Below are 10,000 nucleotides of genomic sequence, written 5' to 3'. Positions count from 1 at the left end.
AGCGTGTTGTTACCGCGCCGTACAGCGCGGAGTCCCACCGGCGTCCGTACGCCCGCGAACGGGCGGGACACATCGGCGCCAGCTATCCTGAGGGAAACTTCGGATGGAACCAGCTACTAGATGGTTCGATTAGTCTTTCGCCCCTATACCCAGCTCAGACGATCGATTTGCACGTCAGAATCGCTGCGGACCTCCATCAGGGTTTCCCCTGACTTCATCCTGGCCAGGCATAGTTCACCATCTTTCGGGTACCAACGTGTGCGCTAAGGGTGCGCCCCCGGACGGCCGAAGCCGACCTGGCGGAGACGCCCCCGGACTGCGGACCAGCGCGACTTTGAACGCCGGTGGGTTCGGTCGCTAGGCCATCGTCCGCACCGTAAACGGTTCACTTTCATTGCGCCAAACGTGGTTTTTCATAAGATCACCGTTGACTCGCGCACACGTTAGACTCCTTGGTCCGTGTTTCAAGACGGGTCGGAAAGTAGCCCGAAACTCGTCGCCGACCGACGGGACCCCGCCTGCGACGGGGCCGCGTCGACGGTTCTTGCCGTCGGGCGAGCCGACCAGGAGCACCGGGGTTCGGCGCGAACGGTCACGCCGAGACGCGACCGCCGCGACGAACCGCCACCCGGGCCCTTCGGCCGGCGCCCAACGAGTCGCGACGTCCGCTAACCGAGCGAAAGATCCGGCCGGCGGTTAGACCGACCGTGAATTCGCCCGGCGGGGACTCGCGGGCTCTGTCCGTTTACACCCGAACGGTTTCACGTTCTTATGAACTCTCTCTTCAAAGTTCTTTTCAACTTTCCCTCACGGTACTTGTCCACTATCGGTCTCGTGGCCGTATTTAGCCTTAGATGGAGTTTACCACCCGCTTCGGGCTGCACTCTCAAGCAACCCGACTCGAAGGCGCGGTCCGATCCCGGAACGCTGTGACGGCCTCTACTGGCCTGGCACCATCTGCGGGCCATGGCCCCGTTCAAGGGAGACTTGGACCGTCACGTGCGCCCCGGCAACGAGGCCGGCCCGTACGCCACAACTCCCATACGTGCCGCGACACAAAAGTGCGCGGCGGGATTCGGCGATGGGCTTTTCCCTGTTCGCTCGCCGCTACTGGGGGAATCACGGTTGTTTTCTTTTCCTCCGCTTATTAATATGCTTAAATCCGGCGGGTAGTCCCGCCTGATCTGAGGTCGGAACGTATCGGTGTGTTTGTGTTTTTTTTCTTAACACGGCAGCCTGCGGTCCGCGCTCCGTCCGTACGGCGACCGTCCGCGTCCGCTTCTCGGAAGCCGGAGAGGTGTCTCTAGGACTCTCAGCCGACCCGGCCGCGCTCTCGCGCGGCGGGCGGACGGGGACGTGCCGTTTTACGGCGCGAGAACCCGTGACTGTTTGCCGTCACAACTTGGGCGGACGACCGGAGGCGGGCGCCGTCGCCGTCGCCGCGAGGCAGACGGCGGGGCGTCGTTCCCCGGTCGAACCGCCAATCTCGCGCAGCCGGAGCGGCCGACGGTCTCCCGTCGGACGCCTGCCGGCGGCGCATCGGTCTGGCCGAGTATCCGGTATACGACCCTCAGACAGGCGTGGCCCGGGACCCGCGGGTCACCGAGGCCGCAATGTGCGTTCGACTGGTCGATGTTCGTATAACCTGCGGATTACACGACGACGCGCAGATAGCTGCGGTCTTCATCGATCCACGAGCCAAGTGATCCGCCGTTCGGGGTCGGGTGTTTTTTTTTTTGTTTGTCGACGAAATTTCTGCGCCACGCGTGCGCGCGGCGCAAGGTCTTTCGACGGTAACCATCTTTCGGTCGACGCTTGGTCGGGGGTCGCGGCGCGCGGGCGGTCGGCGAGCTAGTCGCGAGCGCACGCGGCCACGGGGTCGGATTAGGCGCGCGCGAGACCGGCGTGGGACGCCGGTGCCGCGGGCCCGTCTCTAATGATCCTTCCACCGCAGGTTCACCTACGGAAACCTTGTTACGACTTTTACTTCCTCTAAACGGCCGAGTTCGGTCATCTTCCCGGTCGCGCGACGACCCAGCCCCCGAGGGGGCCGAATAACGCGCGTCCAGTCCGAAGACCTCACTGCGGTCGTTCAATCGGTAGTAGCGACGGGCGGTGTGTACAAAGGGCAGGGACGTAATCAACGCGAGCTGATGACTCGCGCTTACTGGGAATTCCTCGTTCACGTGGAAAAATTGCAAGCCACGATCCCTAAGCACGAAGGAGGTTCAGCGGGTTACCCGGAAGCCTGTCGGCCCAGGAATGTTAACACACGCTGATTCCTTCAGTGTAGCGCGCGTGCGGCCCAGAACATCTAAGGGCATCACAGACCTGTTATCGCTCAGTCTCGTGCGGCTATTTTCGTCCGCCGCCTGTCCCTCTAAGAAGAGTTTAAGCTCCTGGGAGCCGGCGGTAGCCCTAGTAACGTATCGTGATCCGCCGGCGACGGCCGCGAACACGGCGCGCTTCACCGCGGAGCCCGACGCACGACTGACGCGCGCCGACCAGAGGTTGCCCCCCGGCCGACACACGCCCGCCGCACGCAGGGACGCGGATGGCGCGGCCGCGCCCGACGACCGCCGTGGACGACGGGCGAACGCGTTCGGGGATACCGGGCCGAGCCGACGGAGACGCGAACACGGACGGCCGAAACCGCCCGCGCCGCGCCCACCGCCGACCCGGGTTTACCCGCCTAGTTAGCAGGACAGAGTCTCGTTCGTTATCGGAATTAACCAGACAGATCGCTCCACCAACTAAGAACGGCCATGCACCACCACCCACCGAATCAAGAAAGAGCTCTCAATCTGTCAATCTTTCCGGTGTCCGGGCCTGGTGAGGTTTCCCGTGTTGAGTCAAATTAAGCCGCAGGCTCCACTCCTGGTGGTGCCCTTCCGTCAATTCCTTTAAGTTTCAACTTTGCAATCATACTTCCCCCGGAACCGAAAAGCTTCGGTTTCCCGGAAGCTGCCCGCCGGGTCGTTAATGAAACGCCGGCGGATCGCTAGCTGGCATCGTTTACAGTTAGAACTAGGGCGGTATCTGATCGCCTTCGAACCTCTAACTTTCGTTCTTGATCATACGAGAACGTACTTGGCAAATGCTTTCGCGTCAGTTCGTCTCGAGACGATCCAAGAATTTCACCTCTAACGTCTCGGTACGAATGCCCCCGCCCGTCTCTGTTGATCATTACCTCCGGTCCCGAAAACCGGCCCGGCGGGACGCGCGGGCGACTGGCGCCCGCGGCCCGGCGGCCCGCGCACGGAAACGCCCCGGAGGGCGATTTCGCGCGCCCGCGAAGGGCGGAGATGCGCGGGACCGAGGTCTTGTTCCATTATTCCATGCGACCAGTATTCAGGGCCTTTTGACGAGACGGCCGTGAAGCCGCCCCGCCAGATTTGAGCCTGCTTTGAGCACTCTAATTTGTTCAAAGTAAACGTGTCGGCCCGCCGACGGCACTCGGTGAAGAGCACCGCGCAGCAAGATTGGAGTAGGCGGCCGCCGTCGTCGAACCCCGACGGCCAAGCGACGCGTGGCCGCGTGGCGCGCCGGAAGCACGAGACACGTGTCCGCCTGCCGACAATACGTCCGGCCGACGTGCCGGTAACTAACACCCCGAGACGGCTGACGAGCGCGACGACGGCCGCGCCGACGGGACACGTGGTCCCGCGACACGACCGGCCGCGACACGCCGGACCGCCAGGGTGGTCCGGCACCGCCCAGACACAGATCCGACTACGAGCTTTTTAACCGCAACAACTTTAATATACGCTATTGGAGCTGGAATTACCGCGGCTGCTGGCACCAGACTTGCCCTCCAATTGATCCTCGTTTAAAGGTTTTAAAGTGTTCTCATTCCGATTACGGGGCCTCGGATGAGTCCCGTATCGTTATTTTTCGTCACTACCTCCCCGTTCCGGGAGTGGGTAATTTGCGCGCCTGCTGCCTTCCTTGGATGTGGTAGCCGTTTCTCAGGCTCCCTCTCCGGAATCGAACCCTGATTCCCCGTTACCCGTTACCACCACGGTAGGCATGGAACCTACCGTCGACAGTTGATAAGGCAGACATTTGAAAGATGCGTCGCCGGTACGGAGACCGTGCGATCAGCTCGAAGTTATTCAGAGTCACCAGGTCTTTGCGCGGGCCGCGATCGGGACGCGCACGAAGCGCGCCGCGACGGGCCGGTTTTGATCTAATAAAAGCGTTCCTCCCGCACGCGACACCCGAGGGCGCCGCGACGGTCGGAACTCTGTCGGCATGTATTAGCTCTAGAATTACCACAGTTATCCAAGTAACTTGGGTACGATCTAAGGAACCACAACTGATTTAATGAGCCTTTCGCGGTTTCACCTTAATGCGGCTTGCACTGAGACATGCATGGCTTAATCTTTGAGACAAGCATATGACTACTGGCAGGATCAACCAGGGATCTCGGTTTTACAACAACTGCGCCCCGTGTGACGCGCGCGCTGACGCACGACGCGACACCCGGGACGCGTGCTTCCGAGCGCCGGTCCGCCCGGGGGCGGGCCGACGCCGAGGGCGGTCGCACGACAGCGAGACCGCTGGGGTCCCGGCGTGCGACCGACCGCGGTTCGTGTGAGAATACGAGGGCCCGACGGGAGCGCTGTGGACACGCGCGGGCACCCGACCCGACCGCAATCGCCGCGGCCGTGATGGCGTTGGCTAGAGCGGCCGACTTGTGGCGGGCGCCACACGCGATACGCACCCGTCGCAACGTAACTCGCGTTGACGAGAGTTGAGGGAGACCGGCGGACCGCCGTCCTGTGCGGACGGCACCCGCCGGAATCGCCTCTCTCGCCCGTTTTGTAAAGGTCCCCAGCCGAGATCGTGGGGGAAGCCGGGACGCGACGCGAAGTCCGTCGTCCCGGGGCTTCGCCCCGGCGACCGCCGGGCACGGCGACGATGGCCGGCCGCGGCGGGAATGTTCTGGCGTCGAGAGTTCGTATCTTGCGAAACGGTAACGGGAGTCGTCATCGGTTGAGCGATGTGTGTCGCGCTGCCGACCCACCGGTAGGAGGGCCCGCAGCGCCAGTCGAGGTTTGCCACTCGGCGTGCGAGATGGGTCGGTCGCCGAAACGTGGACGGATACCAACTCGGCGCCGATGCCGGGCACGCCCTCGCCAAGAACTGGCGGGGCGAGAACGGCACGGCTGAGTTGGACGCGTCGGCTTCGGCGTCGCCCGTGGCTTTGCTGTCGTGTACCGTGATCGGTGATCCGACGGCCGGCTGATCGCCGACCGACCGACCGGCCGCTCACAAATATACAAAAACTCGGGTCCAACCGTCCGCCATGCAAAACCGCACGTGCGTAGCGGTCATCGCGCCGACACGCGGTCCACGCGTCCATGACGGTGCGTAGCGGTGTTCCGGGTACTCGTGTCGACGCGCGTAGCGGCGTGCCGAGGTCGGACCGTAAACTGAAAAAATGTCGAAAACCCTACGACCGATATCACTTTCGGATAGGTTTAGACGATTCCGACGAGAATACCTCTGAGGTTCGTCGACGTAAAAACAACCGGTAACGAGTTATTCCGCTGGCAACGAAAAGAAGTTAAAAATTCGATTTCGACGTCGGCCGAACTCGAAACGCCCGGGATGCCGGTACGTGACCTACCCCGACACCGCGGACTAACGCGTTACTCGATCCTAGAAAATTTTTTTTTTCCAAATCTAAACCCGTCGCGACGGCCGTACCCGCCGCGGCACCGGTACGGACGACGACCGCCGTGCCCGGACCGCGGAGGTCGGACTCGGGGAAAAAAAAAAATTTTCAATCTCGACGCGACCGCCGTGACCGACGCGTACGACGCGTACCCGGACCGTAGGTCAGCGTCCGGAGAGCCGCGGGAAAAAAAAAATTTCGACACGGCAGAGGTGCCGCGCTCCGCCGGCGACGCGATACGGGCACAGGGCAAGCGCCACGGTCGGTCCGCGGTCTCCGGGTGACTTACGGGGAAAATGAAATTTCACCGCCTACGCCCCCGTGCGCCGAGGGTTACCGGGGACCGGACGACCGCTCCGCCGGGGCCGCGGTCGGGGTCCCGGGGAAAAAAAAAATAATTTTTAAACTCGACGCGACCGCCGCGACCGACGCGTACGACGCGTGCCTACACCGACCGTGGGCGCCCGGATCGCCGGAGGAGGAAAAAAATTTTCGACCCGGCCGAGGGGCAGCGCTCCGCGGGCGACCGCCGGGGGTACCGGGCGACCCGCGGAGAAAATCAGATTTCGCCGTCAGCGTGCCGTGCCCGACGGGGAACCGGCGAACCGACGACCGCACCGCCGGGTCGGAGAAAAAAAAAAAAAAATTATTTTTCATCCCGAGTCCGCGCGGTCGACCGACGCGAACGACGCGTGCCGCGACCCACGGCGGGCGTCCGGAGCGCAGGTGGAGAAAAAAAATTTTTCGGCCCGTCCGGGCGACGACGGCACGGCGCTCGCCGGTCGCGGTTCCCGCGGGAAACTTCGCCGGGGACGACGTCTCACGGTCCCCGCGGCTGACCCGGCGCCGGCGAACCCAACACCCGGCGGACCTTAGCGGTCCTAAGAGCGCGCCCCGTAGACGTGGTGCGTAGCGGTACGCACCAAATACTCACGCCGTGCGTAGTGGTGCCGCAACTCCCTCACTGTCCTTATCCTTTTCCCGGGCACGGGCGACCCCGAGTACCGGGACCCCTCGGGAGCCGGCCGACGCGTACGGTCCGCGGTCCCCGGGCCCGCTACCCGGCGGGATCCGATTCCGCCGCCTACGCCCCCGTGCGCCGAGTGTTACCGGGGACCGGACGACCGCTCCGCCGGGGCCGCGGTCGGGGTCCCGGGGAAAAAAAAAATAATTTTTAAACTCGACGCGACCGCCGCGACCGACGCGTACGACGCGTGCCTACACCGACCGTGGGCGCCCGGATCGCCGGAGGAGGAAAAAAATTTTCGACCCGGCCGAGGGGCAGCGCTCCGCGGGCGACCGCCGGGGTACCGGGCGACCCGCGGAGAAAATCAGATTTCGCCGTCAGCGTGCCGTGCCCGACGGGGAACCGGCGAACCGACGACCGCACCGCCGGGTCGGAGAAAAAAAAAAAAAATTATTTTTCATCCCGAGTCCGCGCGGTCGACCGACGCGAACGACGCGTGCCGCGACCCACGGCGGGCGTCCGGAGCGCAGGTGGAGAAAAAAAATTTTTCGGCCCGTCCGGGCGACGACGGCACGGCGCTCGCCGGTCGCGGTTCCCGCGGGAAACTTCGCCGGGGACGACGTCTCACGGTCCCCGCGGCTGACCCGGCGCCGGCGAACCCAACACCCGGCGGACCTTAGCGGTCCTAAGAGCGCGCCCCGTAGACGTGGTGCGTAGCGGTACGCACCAAATACTCACGCCGTGCGTAGTGGTGCCGCAACTCCCTCACTGTCCTTATCCTTTTCCCGGGCACGGGCGACCCCGAGTACCGGGACCCCTCGGGAGCCGGCCGACGCGTACGGTCCGCGGTCCCCGGGCCCGCTACCCGGCGGGATCCGATTCCGCCGCCTACGCCCCCGTGCGCCGAGTGTTACCGGGGACCGGACGACCGCTCCGCCGGGGCCGCGGTCGGGGTCCCGGGGAAAAAAAAAATAATTTTTAAACTCGACGCGACCGCCGCGACCGACGCGTACGACGCGTGCCTACACCGACCGTGGGCGCCCGGATCGCCGGAGGAGGAAAAAAATTTTCGACCCGGCCGAGGGGCAGCGCTCCGCGGGCGACCGCCGGGGTACCGGGCGACCCGCGGAGAAAATCAGATTTCGCCGTCAGCGTGCCGTGCCCGACGGGGAACCGGCGAACCGACGACCGCACCGCCGGGTCGGAGAAAAAAAAAAAAAATTATTTTTCATCCCGAGTCCGCGCGGTCGACCGACGCGAACGACGCGTGCCGCGACCCACGGCGGGCGTCCGGAGCGCAGGTGGAGAAAAAAAATTTTTCGGCCCGTCCGGGCGACGACGGCACGGCGCTCGCCGGTCGCGGTTCCCGCGGGAAACTTCGCCGGGGACGACGTCTCACGGTCCCCGCGGCTGACCCGGCGCCGGCGAACCCAACACCCGGCGGACCTTAGCGGTCCTAAGAGCGCGCCCCGTAGACGTGGTGCGTAGCGGTACGCACCAAATACTCACGCCGTGCGTAGTGGTGCCGCAACTCCCTCACTGTCCTTATCCTTTTCCCGGGCACGGGCGACCCCGAGTACCGGGACCCCTCGGGAGCCGGCCGACGCGTACGGTCCGCGGTCCCCGGGCCCGCTACCCGGCGGGATCCGATTCCGCCGCCTACGCCCCCGTGCGCCGAGTGTTACCGGGGACCGGACGACCGCTCCGCCGGGGCCGCGGTCGGGGTCCCGGGGAAAAAAAAAATAATTTTTAAACTCGACGCGACCGCCGCGACCGACGCGTACGACGCGTGCCTACACCGACCGTGGGCGCCCGGATCGCCGGAGGAGGAAAAAAATTTTCGACCCGGCCGAGGGGCAGCGCTCCGCGGGCGACCGCCGGGGTACCGGGCGACCCGCGGAGAAAATCAGATTTCGCCGTCAGCGTGCCGTGCCCGACGGGGAACCGGCGAACCGACGACCGCACCGCCGGGTCGGAGAAAAAAAAAAAAAAATTATTTTTCATCCCGAGTCCGCGCGGTCGACCGACGCGAACGACGCGTGCCGCGACCCACGGCGGGCGTCCGGAGCGCAGGTGGAGAAAAAAAATTTTTCGGCCCGTCCGGGCGACGACGGCACGGCGCTCGCCGGTCGCGGTTCCCGCGGGAAACTTCGCCGGGGACGACGTCTCACGGTCCCCGCGGCTGACCCGGCGCCGGCGAACCCAACACCCGGCGGACCTTAGCGGTCCTAAGAGCGCGCCCCGTAGACGTGGTGCGTAGCGGTACGCACCAAATACTCACGCCGTGCGTAGTGGTGCCGCAACTCCCTCACTGTCCTTATCCTTTTCCCGGGCACGGGCGACCCCGAGTACCGGGACCCCTCGGGAGCCGGCCGACGCGTACGGTCCGCGGTCCCCGGGCCCGCTACCCGGCGGGATCCGATTCCGCCGCCTACGCCCCCGTGCGCCGAGTGTTACCGGGGACCGGACGACCGCTCCGCCGGGGCCGCGGTCGGGGTCCCGGGGAAAAAAAAAATAATTTTTAAACTCGACGCGACCGCCGCGACCGACGCGTACGACGCGTGCCTACACCGACCGTGGGCGCCCGGATCGCCGGAGGAGGAAAAAAATTTTCGACCCGGCCGAGGGGCAGCGCTCCGCGGGCGACCGCCGGGGTACCGGGCGACCCGCGGAGAAAATCAGATTTCGCCGTCAGCGTGCCGTGCCCGACGGGGAACCGGCGAACCGACGACCGCACCGCCGGGTCGGAGAAAAAAAAAAAAAATTATTTTTCATCCCGAGTCCGCGCGGTCGACCGACGCGTACGACGTCTTCTGCGACTGACTGTAGGTTTCCGGAGCGCAGGAGAAGAAAAAATATTTTTCGACCCGGCAGAGGGGCAGCGCTCCGCGGGCGACGCGATTCGGCCACCGGGGAAACGCGACGGTCGGTCCGCGGTCTCCGGGTGACTTACGGGTAAACTGAAATTTCGCCGCCTACGCCCGGTACGCCGAGCGATAACGGGGACGCGACGACCTCGCCGCCCGGTCCGCGGTCGGTGTCGGGGGAAAAAAAAAAAAATTTTAAATCTCGACACAACCGCCTTGACAGACGCGTACGACTCGTACCCGGACCGAAGGTGAGCGTCCGGGGCGCCGGAGGAGAAATAAAATTTTCGACCCACCCGGCCGAGGGCCCGCTTATCAGCGGGCGACGCCGGACGACCGCCGGGGTACCGGGCGACCCGCAGGAAAATTAGATTTCGCTGACCCGGTACCGTACCCGACTGGGAACCGACGACCGCTGCGCACGGGGCCGCAGTCGGACTCGGAGAAAAAAAAAAATTATTTTTCATCCCGAGTCCGCCGGGC

General features: G+C 64.4%; 2 non-coding genes across 2 annotated transcripts in view; both read right to left on the bottom strand.

The window, feature by feature from the left end:
• LOC132931453 (large subunit ribosomal RNA) overlaps positions 1 to 1,193 on the bottom strand; it is a 4,196-nt gene extending 3,003 nt beyond the window's left edge. Inside the window, exon 1 of the ribosomal RNA XR_009662632.1 lies at positions 1 to 1,193. This exon is cut by the window's left edge and continues 3,003 nt beyond it. This is a non-coding gene — a ribosomal RNA (large subunit ribosomal RNA).
• Positions 1,194 to 1,564: 371 nt separating this feature from the next.
• LOC132931491 (5.8S ribosomal RNA) lies at positions 1,565 to 1,722 on the bottom strand. Its single transcript, XR_009662667.1, has one exon. It is a non-coding gene; the product is annotated as a 5.8S ribosomal RNA (ribosomal RNA).
• Between the last annotated feature and the right edge of the window lie 8,278 nt (positions 1,723 to 10,000).

This window comes from Rhopalosiphum padi, unplaced genomic scaffold (genome assembly GCF_020882245.1).
Source record: "Rhopalosiphum padi isolate XX-2018 unplaced genomic scaffold, ASM2088224v1 scaffold1, whole genome shotgun sequence".
Taxonomy (NCBI): Eukaryota; Metazoa; Arthropoda; class Insecta; order Hemiptera; family Aphididae; genus Rhopalosiphum; species Rhopalosiphum padi.
Note: the sequence above shows the minus strand (reverse complement) of the source record. Positions and strands in the feature narration are given on the sequence as shown.